At 41.2% G+C, this 18,411-nt stretch overlaps 1 long non-coding RNA gene across 1 annotated transcript in view; it reads left to right on the top strand.

Annotated features, from left to right (window-relative positions):
* The first annotated feature begins 1,810 nt into the window (after positions 1 to 1,810).
* The window catches only part of LOC133507621 (uncharacterized), a 30,569-nt gene continuing 13,968 nt past the window's right edge, over positions 1,811 to 18,411 (top strand). Inside the window, exon 1 of the long non-coding RNA XR_009796857.1 lies at positions 1,811 to 1,954. This is a non-coding gene — a long non-coding RNA (uncharacterized LOC133507621). The remainder of the gene's footprint in view (positions 1,955 to 18,411) is intronic.

Genomic DNA, 18,411 nt, shown 5'->3' with positions numbered 1-18,411 from the left:
AACTTGTTGCTGGCCTCCATTCTTTCCACTGGTTTATCCTACGGATAAAGTTCTTTATTCTGAGTAAAAAATACACACACGGCAGTCCTGTCCTTCAACAAGGAAATAGTCTTCAGTCAAATAAATACAATGCAACTTGATTTCATTATCATATTATCATTATTATTATATTTTATTTTTGCATTTGGGTCACAATGGAATCATTTCTCCAACTGAGAATCTAGAAAAATACTAACGTCATCTTCCAGGAATCTCACATTACTAATTTGATAGGAACGACGACGCACCACTTTTTTTTTTTCACTTTGAAATGAATTCGTGATGAAACCACACCCCACCTCCCAGAATCAACAGTGGTACAGTCCTGTCTGCTTGTGTCAATTCACATGAACCAGGAAGTAGTGTGACAGCTAACAACAAATGCATTTTTGAAATCATCTATCGATCCATCTATTTTCCAAGCTGATTATCTTGACAAGTGTCGCCGGACCGCTGGAGCTTTTCCCAGCTAACTTTGGGCAAAAGGTGGACTACACTGTGAAGTGGTTGCTAGTCAGTCGCAGGGCACAAACAGTATCAACACCATCACTGAGCGGGAATTCGTCCCACGCTGCTCACACCAAAGAAAGGCATGTGTAGCACTACACTTTCAGTGACTCTTCATTTCTGAATTTTTTTTTCCCATCTGCATTGAAATTTAACCATTTTTTTTTTTACCCACGCAAGAATCAACAATGCTATGGTCTTGTCGCTTTATTCCATCGCTCATGAACCAGGAAGTAGCCTGCTAGCTAAACTAACGAAAGGGACAAATACAAATGCCTTCTTGCAGTATTTGTCTTGTATGTTTAAAACAATAATAGTTAATAATAATTCACCCTCATCATGATGACAATGGTACACTTCCACCTGTCCTTAATTATTCATGAACCAGGAAGTAGCCTGTTCCCAGCCAAAAACAAATATAGTACCTGTACTCCACTTCCCCCTACCCTCCATTTCTCTGAAAGGAATTATTTTTACTTTTTTTTCGCCGTTTGGGTCGCAGTGTTCGTCCCAGTCCGGAATAAACAATGATACAGTGCTGTTTTGAAGCATTCTTCACTCACTAAGAAGTGTCCTGTTGCTTAACCAATAACCACATATACGACATGCAAAAATGGCTTCACTTTTGACTGCTATCTTTTTTTAAAAAAATGTATTTTTCTGTGACTGTTAGTCGCCATGTAAGCATCCCCCCCCATGCGCCTGAAAATAAAATGGTACAGTCCCATCTGTCTCGCATCATACTCCATGAACCTTAAACCTGCCTAAGAAGAAAAAAAAATAATCACCCTCCTGACATTTATAAACCATATTCCTTAAGCATTCAAATGCCTAGATACCACTATTAATTGAGAACATATTGCGATACTTGTGAGATAATTTTAATTGTCGGCCTAGCTATCTTTTCAAAACAAATTACAAAGTGCTGAGGTAAGGGAATAATTTGCGAATAAAGGCCAAGATATTGTAAATAGAAAATGTGATCTTTCTTTTCGGTGTGGTGACTTGTAAACTCACAACAGGAAATGAGGAAGAAGCTGCCAAGCTGTTGAGTCAGCAGTCCAACCCGAGACTCCTTTATTTAGTCAGTATTTGTCATCCTATTTCCTCTTTTTATGCTCGTACGAGCGTTTCACAACTCATCCCAAAATAAATTCGCCTTCATAAAGATCGGCACGCTTTATTAAATAACAATGTCGTTTACCGCGCTTGTAATTTGCAGTGCCGTTATATTAATTGTGGCTTACACTTCTTCTTCAGGTGATCAGATGACAGGAAATGATCGCCATCATCCTGTTTGTCGAGCAAAGAGGAGGATGAGGATGATGATGACTGCCTGGTCGCTCCCCGGTTACCTGGCAACGCTATGACAGGGTCTTCCGTTGCCGTCACGCCTCATGTCACACAGGTAACGTTTCGGCCGCTTAATTTGAGATAATGAAAACCGGGGAACTAATTACGCCCGCGTGTAACAGGACCGCGCAATGTACAATATCTCTGAGAGTTAATGTCGCTTCAGAAGAAAAGGATTGGTGATACCATGGAGGAAATCTGGGATGATAACCATAGAACAGAAACGAGTACTTAATGTGACATAAAAAAGTGGCAAGTGTGTTGTCATGCCTCCTCTTCTTCTTCTTTTCCTTTTGGCTTGTCCCGTTAGGGGTCGCCACAGCGTTTCATCTTTTTCCATCAAAGCCCATCTCGTGCATCTTCCTCTCTAACACCCACAGTCCTCATGTCTACCTTCACAACATCCATCAACCTTTTCTTTTGTCTTCCTCTCGCTCTTTTGCCTGGCAGCTCCATCCTCAGCACCCTTCTACCAATATACTGACTGTCTCGTCTCTGGACATGTCCAAACCATCGAAGTCTGCTGTCTCGAATCTTGTCTCCAAAACATCCAACTTTGGCTGTCCCTCTAATGAGCTCATTTCTAATCCTATCCAACCTGCTGACTCCGAGCGAGAACCTGAACATCTTCATTTCTGCCACCTCCAGTTCTGCTTCCTGTTGTTTCTTCAGTGCCACCATCTCTAATACATACATGGCGTACATCATGGCCAGCCTCACCATTGTTTTATAAACTTTGCCTTTCATCCTAACCGAGACTCTTCTTTCACATAGAACACCAGACACCTTCCACCAGCTATTCCAACCTGCTTGGACCCATTTCTTCACTTCCTTACCACACTCACCATTGCTCTGTATTGTTGACTCCAAGTATTTGAAGTCATCCACCCTCGCTATCTCTTCTCCCTTCAGCCTCACTCTTCCCCCTCCACCCTTCTCATTCACGCACATATCTCATGTTTTACTTGGGCTAATCTTTATTCCTCTTTAACAGTGCTTGCCTCCATCTTTCCAATTGTTCCTCTGCATGCTCCCTGCTTTCACTGCATATGACAATATCATCTACGAACATCATGGCCAAAGGGGATTCCAGTCTAACCTCATCTGTCATCCTATCCATAATCACAGCGAACAGGAAGGGGCTCAGAGCTGATCCCTGATCCAATCCCACCTTCACCTTAAATTCTTCTGTTATGTCAACGGCACACCTCACCACTGTTCCAGTGCCCCCATACATGTCCTGTACTATTCTAACATATTTCTCCGCCATACCAGACTTGCGCATGCAGTACCACAGTTCCTCTCTTGGTACTCTGTCATAGGCTTTCTCTAGATCCACAAAGACACAATGTAGCTCCTTCTGACCTTCTTTGTACTTTTCAGTTAGCATTCTCAAGGCACATAATGCATCTGTGGTACTCTTTCTCAGGACCAATGAAGAGAAGTTAAAAAAAACAAACTTGTGGTGATATCCAGAGAACAGGAAACTGAACTTACCGTGACATGTACAATTAGTTAATATACGCAAATTAAAATTTACCAAGCAGATGCTAATATTTTAGCATGATTTTTTTTTATTATTTCAATGAACAATACTTTGCTTCCTGTTAAACTATTGCAGCAGATAATAATGCTAAAATGTTATTTCAAATACAGCATGCATAGTACACAACAGGTTACTCAACCAATGTCACTGTACCTCTTTGGGTGTGTTGATTGAAAGAGGCATTGCAACACTTACTGAGAAGAAACTGAAAGAAAATGTGGCTTTAGTCAAGCAGAAAAAAGGGAAACACAAAGAGGAACGTGTGTATGTGAGTTTTCCTTCACATACAGTGCCGTGAAAAAGTATTCACCTCCTTCCTGATTTCATGATTTTTTTTTTTTTGCGCATATCTGTCACACACAAAGTTTTCAAATCATCAAAACCAATTTTAACATCACTCAGTACAAATAGTTATAAATACAAAATGCAGTATTCAAATAACAGTTCAATTTATTAAGGCACAAAAAAACCCGTAAGCTTTCTGAGCCTCTGTGAAAAAGTAATTTCCCCCTAAACCTAATAACGGGTTGTGCCACCCTTGGCAGCAATAACTGAAATCAAGCGTTTGCCGATGAGTCTTTCACATCGCCCTGGAGGAATTTTGTCCCACTCTTCTTGCAACTCTACCATATTGGAGGCTTTTCTTGCATGAATTGCCCGATTAAGGTCACACCACAGCATCTGAATTGGATTAAAAACTGAGCTTTGACTTGGCCACTCCAAAACCTTATTTTATTTTTATTTTTTGAGCCATTCAGAGATGGACTTGCTGGTGTGTTTGGGATCGTTGTCCTGCTGCATGATCCAAGAGCGCTTGAGTTTGAGGGGATGAACTGATGGTCAGATGTTCTCCCTCAGTATTTTCTGGTACACAGAAGAATTCATTGTTCCATCAATCAGAGCATGTTGTCCTGGGGCTGCTTTGCTGCCCCATACCATCACACTGCCACCACCATGCTTTACTGTTTGGCATAATGTTCTTTTTGTCAAAAGCTGTGCCATTTTTATAACAGATGAAACAGGCCGCACACCTTCCAAAAAGTTACATTTTTGACTCGTCAGTCCACAGAATGTTTTTCCAAAAGTCTTGAGAATCAGCAAGATGTTTTTGGGCAAAATGAATGTATTTTGTATTCTTTTCTGACAGCTTGGGTTTTCCTTTGGAAAACTCTCCTATGGATGCCATTTTTGGCCAGCGTCTTTCTTATGGTAGAGTCATGAACTTAACTGAGCCCAGCGAGGCCTGCAGGTCTTTAGAGTTGTCCGTGGTTCTTTTGTGACGTCCTGGATGAGTCGTCGTCACACTATTGGAGAAATTTTAGTTAGTCACCCACTCTTGGGAAGGTTGGCCGCTGTCCCTAGTTTTCTCCATCTGCGGATGACGGCTCTGACAATTGACCCCTCCGTGGATATTGCGCAATCCGCGTCACTGACCAATCAGAGGCCAGAGATCTGCATAGACCAAAGCCCGTTTTTGCAACATTGAATGGTCCAGTATAGGTTTAGTTAGCGTTTTATCGCGTATTTGGGTTATTTAACAAAAAATATGATTAAGAGGTGCAGTCATGGACTTTGTAATAGTGACGACAGGTATCCTGAAAGGCTAGTTGGTGGAGTTCGATTCGTACCGTTTCCAAAACCGAAGACCCAGTACGAAAAATGCCTTCGATGGATCAAACTTTGTGGAAGACCGCATCATCAACTAAATCCATCTAATATCAACCGGAACACATATGTTTGCACGAAGGTATGCCCTATATTTGATTTTCAATACATGTCTCGTATAAATGAATTCGAAGTTCTTCGCTAGCATAACACTGCTGCGTGTGAACGATTGACACACTTATTCTTTGTTGAGCGATATTTAGCGATGATCGGACTGCACAAACGTATTGATTTCTTGCTGGCTCCCGACCGAAGCTTAACCAGACTGTGTTTGCACAAAGATATGCCCTAAATTTGATTTTTAATACACGTCTCGTATAAATGAATGAGACGTTCTCCGCTAGCATAACACTGCTACGTGTGAACGATTGACACACTTATTCTTTGTTGAGCGATATTTAGCGATGATCGGACTGCACAAACGTATTGATTTCTTGCTGGCTCGCGGCCAGAATCTTAACCAGACTGTGTTTGCACGAAGATATGCCCTAAATTTGATTTTTAATCCACGTCTCATATAAATGAATGAGACGTTCATCGCTAGCATAACACTGCTACGTGTGAACGATTGACACACTTATTCTTTGTTGAGCGATATTTAGCGATGATCGGACTGTACAAACGTGTCGCTTTCTTGCCGGCTCGCGCCCGATTCTTAACCAGACTGTGTTTGCACGAAGATATGCCCTAAATTTGATTTTTAATCCACGTCTTGTATAAATGAATGAGACGTTCATCGCTAGCATAACACTGCTACGTGTGAACGATTGACACACTTATTCTTTGTTGAGCGATATTTAGCGATGATCGGACTGTACAAACGTGTCGCTTTCTTGCCGGCTCGCGCCCGAAGCTTAACCAGACTGTGTTTGCACGAAGATATGCCCTATATTTGATTTTCAATACACGTCTCGGATAAATGAATGAGACGTTCTTCGCTAGCGTAACATTGCTACGTGTGAATGATTGAATGAAATCAGAAGCATGGCGTCTCTCTCAGTTAAGAATGTATTGTATTTAGAATCTATAATATATCGTTGATTTGAATGAAATCAAAAGCATGGAGTCTGTCTCAGTTCAGAATGTATTTTATTGTATTTGCCATTTTTACTGTTTGTCTTACGTCAGCGCACGTGGCGTGACGTCACTTCAGGGGGCGTGGTTAAGTGCCCTGTACGGAGGGGTCAATTGTTTGCTGGAGCCCTAAAGCCTTGGAAATGGCTTTGTTACCTTTTCCAGACTGATGGATTTCAATCACTTATTTTCTAATATCTTTGGATCGTGGCATGATGCATTGGTTCTTGAGATCTTGTAGCCTACTTCACATCCTCTGACGAATTCTATTTAGGTGATTTTTCAATTCAACAAGTATGGTGGTAATCAAGTTTGGGTGTGGCTTGTGAAATTGAACTCACTTTTCCCAAATTTGTGGTTAGTCACAATGACTTCGGTAATGGACCTTTACGACTGGCGATCTTCAGCTCCCTCCCTTTTAGCGACAGTTGCTATCTTCCACAATCTTCCAAAATGGCGACTGAACAGAACAAGTTCGAAGTGGATTCCAGATAATATTGGTGTATTTTTTTTTTTTTGCCAAATGCATCAGACTTGTCCAAGAGAGTTCTACAGAGAGGTCTCAACTATTTCACACAAGGATATGTACACAGAATTAAGATTTTGGACGGAGCAGGACGCAATGTCAGAGTTACAGCAAAACGTTGGCTGTCGATGCAAAAAAGTTTGACGCCTCACAAACTTCATATTGAAATCCAACAGAATAAAATAGTGGGATCGTACTGCGCATGTAAGGCAGGGTGAGTATTTTTTACTTGGAAAGATCACGAGTAATATCATTGTGGTCTTTATAAGTGAGTGGGTGTATTCATTTGACTTGGCTCGTAATCGAACCCAGTGCTCTGTCTTAAAAATCTGATGTGATACAAATGGGCAAATAGACATTTCTCTTGCATGACATGGCACATTTACGTATCACTAACCCGACTCTTTGGCATAAAACATTACACACTTCATTCAGCAGGTCAGTGATACGCTAACAAAGTGAAAGTTGCTCTCCTGCGATGTATAAAGCACTGATAATAATTCAATCAAACTCAGAGAAGATACTTCTCCCTCACTTACCTTCAAACATACAACGTTGTGTTTGGTTATATTGTTTACTGTCGTTGTACGTGCGGTCTTCCGTGAGCCTTAATCCATCATAGACACTTCATCAACTGTGTTTTGGGCTTTGGAAAATGAATCAACCGGGCCCCTTGAAACCTAGCCGGATGTATTTCATCAGAATTCAACGTTCCCCCAGCGCATCTGAGGACCATTTATCATTATTTGTTGATAACATTAACTTTTCAAAGCGCACGCGACAGATAACCAGCATTGCTTGTGGGACAATATGGCGAGAGGGGCGTGTCAAGCCAGGGGTTAAGACAATGCGGCTATCTGATTGGCTATTATTGTACGAGTGATTGACAAGTCAGAAAGGTCCGTTACATTTTCAAAGACAATCAGAATGGTTTTCATGTTTTTTTTTTTTTGTACCTTAATCAACTGAAATGCATTTTGTATTTCCTTGGGTTGTCTCTGAGTGATATTAAAATTGGTTTGATGATTTGAATCCTTTGTGTGTATGATAGATGTGGAAAAAGGAAATAGAAATCAGGAAAGGGCAAATACTTTTTCGTGGCACTGCATATTGCGCTAATGTAAAAATAAATAAAAATAAAATGAACAGAGGCAGCACAGTGGAACAACTGGTTAGAGTGATGGCCTCACAGTTCTTAGGACTGGGGTTCAAATCCCAGCCCCGCCTGTATGGAGTTTGCATGATCTCCCAGTGCCTACGTGTGTTTTCTCCTGTCACTCCGGTTTTCTCCCACATCCCAAAAAATAGGCATGAACTGGAGACTCTAAATTGCCCCTAAGCATGATTGTGAATGCGACTATTGTCTGTTTCAGTGTGCCCTGTGTTTGGCTTGCAACCAGTTCAGCGTGTACCCCACTTCCTGCCCAAAGATAGCTGGGATAGGCTCCAGCACTCCTGCAACCCTTGTGAGGATGAGTGGCTCAGAAAATGGATGGATGGATAAACTGAAACACAAGTAGGTTCAGATAAAAGTAAACCAAATCCAAAAAATCAAACGAAAATGAACGTCAGTTACAATAAACGAAACTAAATCCAAGTTCTGATCTGAATCATATTGTGCCGGTGTACTTAATAAAGTGGTCTGAGAGCGCACTCCCAGGCCTTCAGACGTTGACGTGCAGAGCATGTGCAATAGTCACTCAATATAGTTACTTCCCGAGATAACTCACTGTGTGTACTTTCACAGTGTGTACGCGGTACAAGTTTACAACAGAGCGACCTTTGACCGGCTGACATCACGTCTGACAAAAACGAGCACACCTGTAAAAGGTGTGACCATAATGACACCGCGGCTGGTCAACGCAAGCATACACCAACCGGTCTACGCCTGTCAGCGTCACTCGTATGACTTGGGACGCTGTCACACAGGAAGCGAGTGGGCGTAAACGGCATCATGTGACTGTTTGACTTTGAGCCCCCGCTGAGCAAACACCGGCTCACCTCTTATCTCGCTGAGGCTCTCGCGCGTCGCTATCTTTGAGGCCAAAGTCGTATTTGCTTGATTGGCCTTGTGAACGGACACTGAATGAGGTGACAATAGGAGCTGCTGTACTTCCGTGTACTTGCTAAATACACCCTCTGATAAAAGTATCGGGACATCAAAGGAAGTGAAAATGGGAGAAAATACATCACTCCTCCATTTTTGGCTGCATTTCGGCCTTTCGGAACAGTGAACACGTTCCATGTGTCATGTGAATTCTCCATAATAATCTTTGTAATTTGTCACGAACCCCGCATTGACTTGATGTACGGTAAATACAAATAGTCCACACACCTCTGTTCAAATTCCAGGTTTATGTAACAATAAAAGTTGAGACCAGGATAAATCATTGAAAAGGTTTCTCCACCATGAATGTGACCCGCATAACTCAATTTAAACGAGAATTTTATTTTTGACAAGGTCAGTGAAAATGTACAACTGAAATAACATGGTTGCATAAGTGTGCCCACTCTCGAGTAACTGGGGATGAGACTATGTTTAGAATTTAAAAAAAAGCACGTTCAAACGTGTTAAATCACTATTTAAAATACCTTTGATTAATCCAAAATGAAATTAAACTGTTTTAGTTGGCTTTTCCTTCCTTCCACTTCCATGCAGCAGCCTGAAAATTCTTAAAATTGACTGCTTTTTGGAACTCTTCCTAATTTCCTCCACTTTGACAAAGACCCCCAGGTCCCTCTGAAGCCTTTTGAATTTATGGACAAAAAGTCCAACCTTGGTGTCATCTGAACATTACACATTTTCCCACATTTCAGGCATGTTTTTGGAAACTTTGGAAGCAAAGGTTGAACTTTTGCGAACACAATCCCTGTGATAGACGAGAGATCTCGGCTTTTGAAGGCATGCCTTACATGGACTTTACTTTGTGTCGTGGTTCAAAAACATTGTCTCTTTCCTTCCTTCCTTCCTCTCTGCAATCCTCCTCCTTCTCCTTTTCTTCTTTTGCCTACCGTTGCGGTAACATGATCGTAGAGAGAGGGCGAGGTGCACATCGACTGGAAGGTTAAAGAGTAACAAAAACACTGAGGCACTGATAGTCTTTTTTTTTTTTTTTTTTTTTACGAGACCCTGTACGCTTACAGTACATTTGAGTACTCATCAATATGAAGTACCAATACTTTATAATACCTTTGCGTCTTGCAATTGTGACAAAATATGTGTTATTTTAATCAAATATTGTTTGAAAACACAAAGCACGCCCGCAATAACTTCTTGAACATGCCATAATTTTCAATCAAAAGACAGACGACATATTTTAGAATAACAACTTGTCATTACTGACATTTTATTATGAATACGAGTAGGAGTTAAAGGGTAAGTTTGCACGTTGCAAGGGTTTTCTCTGGGTGCTCCAGGTTCCTCCCACGCCCAAAAAGATGAATGTTGGGTTTATTACAAACTCAAATTTGTTCATGAGCGTGAATATCAGTATGAATGATGGGTTGTCTGTACACCCTATGTGCCCTGCGATGTTCTGGCCACCAATCCAGGCTGCACCCCACCTCTCACCCAAAGTCAGTTGGGACCCGTCAACCTAAGGGGTACAATCGAGAAAATAGTTGAATGGATGAACAAAAATACACAGGTTTAGCGATGTAGTCTACAAATATTTACAGAACACAAACAGAGAGACTGACTTCCCAGTTTTTCTGGAATGCAAGTTAATGTAATTACTTCCGGGCTCCTTGATTATTTTTCATGCAAACCTTGAAACTTGAACCATATGTTGTGCAAAATGATTCCATGCAGCGCCTATATCTTGCTTTGTTTCCTTCCCTGCTGTCCGCTGAGTGAAATCGACACACGGTCCAGTTGAAGTGGGCTCGGTGCATCTCGGGTCAGCGTAGAGTTTGATGAGGCTGATTATGCAAGTTGGTGGCTCGTCAAAGGGTTTCAGATAAAATCGACTGAACTTGCCCGAAAAAACTGCCGCAGTGAAAACGCTTCAATTTTTTTTAAAAACATTTTACTGTGTTTGCATAGAAAACTTTAATGGAGGGGTCCTCAATTCAATGTTAAAAGTCCAGTTTAGGAAACATTCCTCAAGCTTTGGGAAGGTCAAAATAATTTTCTGGAGCTCTTGTTCTCATTAGTGTGATGGGCAAGCTCCCATCTGATTTTCAGGATGAGGCGGGATACACCCACTAGCCAATTGACCCCTCCGTACAGGGCACTTAACCACGCCTCCTGAAGTGACGTCACGCCACGTGCGCTGACGTAAGACAAACAGTAAAAATGGGAAATACAATACAATACATTCTGAACTGAGACAGACTCCATGCTTCTGATTTCATTCAAATCAACGATATATTATAGATTCTAAATACAATACATTCTTAACTGAGAGAGACGCCATGCTTCTGATTTCATTCAATCATTCACACGTAGCAATGTTATGCTAGCGGAGAACGTCTCATTCATTTATACGAGACGTGGATTAAAAATCAAATTTAGGGCATATCTTCGTGCAAACACAGTCTGGTTAAGCTTCTGCCCGCGAGCCAGCAAGAAATCAATACGTTTGTGCAGTCCGATCATTGGTAAATATCGCTCAACAAAGAATAAGTGTGTCAATCGTTCACACGTAGCGGTGTTATGCCAGCGGAGAACGTCTCATTCATTTATACGAGACGTGTATTAAAAATCAAATTTAGGGCATATCTTCGTGCAAACACAGTCTGGTTAAGCTTCGGTCGCAAGCCAGCACGAAATCAATATGTTTGTGCAGTCCGATCATCGCTAAATATCGCTCAACAAAGAATAAGTGTGTCAATCGTTCGCACGTAGCGGTGTTATGCTAGCGGAGAATGTCTCATTCATTTATACGAGACGTGTATTAAAAATCAAATTTAGGGCATATCTTCGTGCAAACACAGTCTGGTTAAGCTTCGGTCGGGAGCCAGCAAGAAATCAATACGTTTGTGCAGTCCGATCATCGCTAAATATCGCTCAACAAAGAATAAGTGTGTCAATCGTTCACACGCAGCAGTGTTATGCTAGCGAAGAACTTCGAATTCATTTATACGAGACATGTATTGAAAATCAAATATAAGGCATACCTTCGTGCAAACATATCTGTTCCAGTTGATATTAGATGGATTTAGTTGATGATGCGGTCTTCTTTAAAACGTGAGAAAATGCATAATATGTATAAGAATATGTTAAATAATACTTTTGAACAATGTATCCTACAGTGCCTGAAAACTGTAAAGAAAAAAAGTAAATACAGAAAATATGAAAGGTCCCAGGCTACTAAAACTAAAAAAAACTAAATAAGTAGTTTTAACCTAAGGTTTCTTCGATGTTGTTCCTCACTGCATGCCTGCCTCGCACGCACCCACTTTCTCCACTTGTAAAGCTGCTCTCAACAAATTGTAATAAAACCGCAATGACCACAAACAACGGATGGGTCAGAGTCGGACATCCATAAATCCTCCCAAATGACCTTATTGTACCGTGTATATTACATATGAACGTATACACATAATTGTATATATTACCATTTACAGGTCCGTATCAGGCCGTTTTTTCCAGAGGCTACAATCACTCACACTCTTTGTTTCTGTCACAGTTCAGCCTGTCCCGCTGAGCTCCGAGACTATTCTGCTTCCGTCCTGTTTCCATGGCAACATCAGGGGCTATCGTCAGGCGGATTGGGTCGCGAAAAGTATTTTTATCTCCATCTCGCCCCATCGCTCTGCCTCATATAGCGACGAGCGGTGTCGTCACAATTACCTTGAATAAGTAACTTCGTTATTTACTGATTACTTGAGGTTTAAAGTAGCTTAGTTACTGTAGTGATTTCAAAAGTAACTAAGTTAGATCGCCATCTGGCAGGAGTAACAGTTATCACTTATAAATCACTAAATGGTAAACTGAGATAATTGATTTTGGCAATAAAGCCAGTAGAAATCGACAGACTCAGGTCAAATAGTGGAGTGCAGAGTCCAAAGCAAACATGGTGAAGCCGCATTTAGCTTAAAAAAAAAATGGAATAGGTCGCTCATACTTTTTAGAGTACTTCCACTTTTCAGTGACATTTCTTGCACTGAAAGCTTTTTTTAATTTAATTTTGTAATTTAACCAGGGATCACTGGAATTTTGGTGAGGTTTTAGCACCGCATTTGGTGTAGCGAGAAAGTCACCATTCTAAAAAAAATTCAACAAAGCAACCAAGAGATATGAAATTATTTTTTTTTAATATAAACTTCTGAAATAGACAACTTTTGTACATCTAGGCTTTGGTTCAGTGCGTATTCAAAGGTTAAACTCCAAACATGTTTACATTTTTCTTTGGCTTTCTTTGTGTTTTCTTATGATGGCAACACACTTCACGGGTGATGATACAGACGAAAACTGATATTACCTTAGAACTGGGAGAGGAGATTATGGCCACGTGCTTGGCAAAAAAGGTGCACAGTTGCACACTTTCCTGGCTAAGCACAGTATTCTGAATACATTACTTTTATTGGTTTTATTTCATACAGGATTCAACCAAAAAACATGCCCTCCCTCCCTTCAAAGTGTAAGTTTTGCCAGCACGGTTCGCCCGTCCTGACTAGCTGACTCAACATCAGTTGCACAAGTTATTTTCAGATTTGAAGTGTGCTTTATCTTTCTCATGGATTTAGAAGAGATTCACAAAGAAAAACTTCCAAAATTTCCACACAACTTCAGCCTCTTTGGAGTTTCCGCATTCGTCCACAGGTTGTGTCCAGCATGTGAGTCAGAAGTCTGGACATGAGAATATGTGTACAGTACATGTCAAATGGCCAAATTCTGGCAAATTAGACTTATGCCCCAAAAGGACAGACAATGTGGCCCTTATTGCGAAGCCAAAAGGCCATTAAAATATCATCAACAATAACTTTCCCGCACTCAAGGAGTTAAACCTTAATTTAACATTTTCCAGCAAATCTTGTGAGACTGCAGCTCATTAAGCACAACAGATTCAGTCTAAAAGTATCTTTTGCCATTTCTATGGATTCCGTGTATCAACGTCACAGAAGGGTACTACTTATGGGAAAGAGGAAACGTGTGATGATCAGCCAGAAACGGAACTTGTTACAACATACAGATTGACACACTCTTTTCTCTCATGACTGTTCAGTAAAATCACTAAAAACTACAACTATATGTCATAATAATGCCAGGCAATACAATTCCTTCTACTCACAGAGTAAAATGATAATTAAGGAAGTCCTGACAGACTTCTGTCCAGTAAGCATATAAAGTAGAATCCTGGAAAGGGTGTTTTTCTTTTCCTTGTATTTTTGTACTACAGAAAGGTACCGGTGATACTAAAGAAAAAAACAAACATGTGATGGTCACCACAAACCCACAAAGGAACTTTCTGACCCGGTTTCTCAGTACAATATGCCTTCCAGTGTCCATCTTCAGGTCATAGAATGATTGAGGCTAGTTCTAAATGTTTGGATGTAGAGGACTTTGTGGGTGATTTAAGAAGCACCTCTTTAATCCACTTATTTCTTTTCCAAAGATGTGGAAAGCCTTCTTCCTCCTCTGGCCTAAATTTGAGCCAGCATGCCAACTCTTTGTGTGATGGCATGCGCTGGGATACAATTGTGTTATGTAACGTGCCAAGATTCTCGTCAGCGCTGACTTGACACGTACGAATATAAGAATGCGTGTTAATGCAGCTGCTCCTGCTGATTCCAATCTACATTTTAAATGTGTCGCTTTAATGTCTCGACTGAATTCTCACGGGAGAGGATTATCAGATTTTTAATGTTACATCTTAGCTCACGGCCGCTTAAAATGTGTGCGGTAACCCGTTCCAACTGAGTCACCTTTTCACTGTAGTCAGCGTTTAAGGTACAGTAAAGTCAACCCTGAGCCTTAGTCCTTTACGCGAGACTATTTATTCATAGTGCTTTTTTTTTCTTTTTAAAATAGCTGCTCAGCTGAAAAGAAGCATATCATTGCATAACTGCCACCCACACTTGGCTCAAATTGCCCCCCCACCACCCTCCAAAAAATTCATGCAAAATTTAGACGACTCTTGGATATACAACCAGGCATCAACATCCAAGCCTCCACGGTAGCTGGGATCAAGATCCATGGGCTTTACAGGATAGTTAGGGGGTTGTGCTTTTCCAAACTTCAAAGACAAGAAGGTGTATGGCTTTACTTTCTGTTTTGTGTCTGATACACGTCCACAGTGGGCTTCCCGTTAACCCTTGTGCTCTTTCTCAATGAGACTTAACCTTAAATAACTCCTTCTTTCACTAATGCTTGAAAAACATTGAATAACCACGACCCTTTGGTGGTCCATCGACTATTACTGTGACGACCAGGAATGTGCATCACGTGACAATTCTTTGGAGCTGGCTTGAGGAACATCTTGTTTTAATTTATGAGGAACCAAAAAGTATCTGAGGTCTGATAAGATTTCAAAATCAAGGCTTTATTGTAGGAGGTCTCTTGATGCCTTGGCCTCAATAGGATTTGGCTTCTTCTGGGAGGTTTAGGGTTTCTACTTAACAGTCAGTTGATGTTCCAGTCATCCAACTGTTTGACTTTCTGTACTTGTCAAAAATCTTCTCCTCGAAATCCACCCAGCAATATTCCAATTCCCAGACCAACAGTGAGACATTCCTCAACCCCTGACATACACCAATCCATTTGGTGTCCACAGTATACTCAGGGGTTTACTCCTGGTTGACTCAAAGGTGTGGACTGCCTGAGGGGTTTTTGTCATTGTCTGCAAATGTTGATTGATATTGGGTTATAAATCATCATGATCGTCTTGTGTTGGGAATCTGATTTTAAAAAATATCAACAGCACTGACTGAAACCAAATTTTCCATTTTTAAGATTTACCAGTCACAATTTTGAATCCGTCATCTTTGAAGTAGTTTAATGGTTGCCACAAATGCCTTTCACTTAAGAGGTCGACAGTCATTTTAGGTGTCATTGCATGCATCTTAAGTTAATTGAATTTGTATGGCAATTTTTTATATGTTCCCTTAAACTGGCTGGCATCCAGTCCAGGGTGTACCCTGCTACTCACCCAAAAAGCTGGGAAAGGCTCAAGTTAGCCTGCAACCTGAATGCGATCAAGCAGTATAGAAAAGGGATAGATGGATCTTTGAACCTTGAAATTGTTCCTGTATTAGAAGGTGGCTGATTCTAAACAGTACTCGAGCTCATATTTTGAGGTCACAGGTGTCAAATGTTTTGTTTTTACAAGCCACTGTCACAGTTGTGGAGCTGAAATTGGCATCTTTGGTTGTGTTCAAATATGTCTTCACAATGCTCACCAAGTCAGTTGACTTTTGGACACGTTGCCTGCCCCCAGACACAGACACACGGTTTTCCACAGCCCCCAATGAGAGCTGGCAGGGTCCAGTGCTCCAATGAAGAGCCACTTGAGAGTAGGATTTTTCTCCGGAAAGTCCAACAAGTGGCCGTAGTTTCTGGTCATCATCAATTCCAGATCATTTTCCGTAAGCCTGTGAGTATTCTCATTCATCCAGGTAATTTCATTCTCAGGCTATTAAATCAATCGGAACTAGGCTGTTCTGCTTGTCTTAGAAGAAGACAAGCTCATTTGAGCGCGTTTCCTCAGTTCATAAAACAAGGCATATAGCTAAATAACTACAGTATTCGACTGGTCTAAGTTCAATAGTCTCGGTCATAAATCAGAGTGGGCGGAATCAGAATTCTCAAGACTTTAACTATTTAGAAAACAAATCCTCCACTTCAACGATTCCATTACTCTCCAGAGGGTTACCGGGAGAATGAAAGTCTCTGCCAGTCTTAAGTGTATCTCTCCACAGCACCCACACACATAAAACCCACCAATACAGGACATGGACCAGGGTCCAAAAAGTCTTTGAATACCTGGATTTCGTTACCAATCAAGGACTCCCGATGTCCTTATCAGTTTTGTGAGGACATCAATTGATGCTATAACTATCATGACATCATCTGCAAGCTCGGTAGATCTCTTATCCCATTCCATTCATAAGGTAAAGAACTTGTTTAAGATGACATACTGTACTATGCCTTTTTGGGACAATTTAAAACAGTTCCCAAGTGTTTTAAAGGGAGTAATGCAAAATATCAGGAATTATATGACAATCTTCACACTTCCATTTTCTAGCCTAGAAATTAGCCTGTTTTGAGGAGGCGGTCCTATGTCATGCAAATGACTGCTCACCCCGCCACGCTTTACTGCGGGATCAATACTAAGTATGGCTTCATCATTGTCATGTTATTATCATGACATGTAGGGCCAGTGAGATGGCGTAAAAAATGAGTATTAGCCCTAAACCTGACCAAAACCAAAACTGTAACCCTAAACTCATTTTCACCCCAACCCTAACCCAAGCGTCAACATCTCCAAACCTGCTGCGCTGTGACTGTGTGCCAATCAACCTGAGGAAGGCTCAGAGAGCCGAAACATTCTCGGGCATGCATTATTGACCAGTCACAGCTATTTATTTATTGATTTTTGATCAATTTATCAGTTATTGATCAATTTATTGATTAGTGATTGATTTTTTTTCATTTTTTTGTTGCTTTTTTCAATCCAAATTGTCGCTTTTTCATTTTTTTCATCTAAAAACATTCATTTGGGATTAAAATACTTAAATAAATAGTTACTTTAACACACAAATATATTAAAAATGGGCAGAGATAGAGATGAGGGAGAGTGGACCCTTGTCTGGTATGGACGGCGTTGTGGAAACAACCGTCAAGAGCGGAGAGGTGGAAGGATGATGGAGAACGTCGAGGGAAGGAATGTACAAATTACTCCCGATCCTGGGACCGGACCGGTACTTCAGGTATCGGGATTCCAGGAGGGGGAGGACTCGGACTCCTTTGCCTAACCTCAAATCTGACCAGAGGCGTATTCCATATTCGCAAACCTTAGCTTGCCTGTAGCTCTAAACACAACTGTAACAAACGCCAACCACTAACCCAAATGATAACCTAACCTTAAACACCAACCCCAATCCCAACCATAACCTTAACCTCAACCCATAACCCCCATAAGGAAATTGAAATCATGGATTTTATTTTCTTTCTTGGAGGCCACACTTTATCACCAAGTTGCCAAATTACACTTGTCAATTTGGGTCTGTGCATGTGGTGCATGCAGCAGGCACAATGCCAAAAAACAAATACTGCCAACGGCGACTATGTTTCATCTTCAGTTTCATCCACTATGCCCCCCGGAGCAAAACTCCCATCGTTAAATCAGTATCAATTCCACTTATGTGGAGTCAAACGTAGTGTCGACTGCATGTCAAGGACTTAATTATGTGCCACCAAATCAGCAGGGAGCACAGCTTGCCATAATCACCAATGTTCTCTGCACATTGACATCTTATTAGTGTGTCACTGGGTGTTCTCATTGCATTCATTCACTCATCTCATGCCTCATTTTGTTTCATGCTCCTTACTTACACCCAAATAGGGCCCCCAACCTCCGCCACGCCACCCCCACCAACGGATGCTTTGTCACTGTCCGTCTCACCTCATTACGGTCCATTATCGGCAATGAGAGCACAGATGCAGAATCTGGAATGTCAACAAGCGGTTGTCTGCAGGAGATACATGATTGCGTGTGTGATTGTGTGTGTGTGTGTGTGCGTGTGCACGCGCTGG

Source organism: Syngnathoides biaculeatus, chromosome 10 (genome assembly GCF_019802595.1).
Source record: "Syngnathoides biaculeatus isolate LvHL_M chromosome 10, ASM1980259v1, whole genome shotgun sequence".
Lineage (NCBI taxonomy): Eukaryota > Metazoa > Chordata > Actinopteri > Syngnathiformes > Syngnathidae > Syngnathoides > Syngnathoides biaculeatus.
The sequence above is the reverse complement of the archived record's forward strand: the minus strand, read 5'-3'. Positions and strand labels throughout refer to the sequence as shown.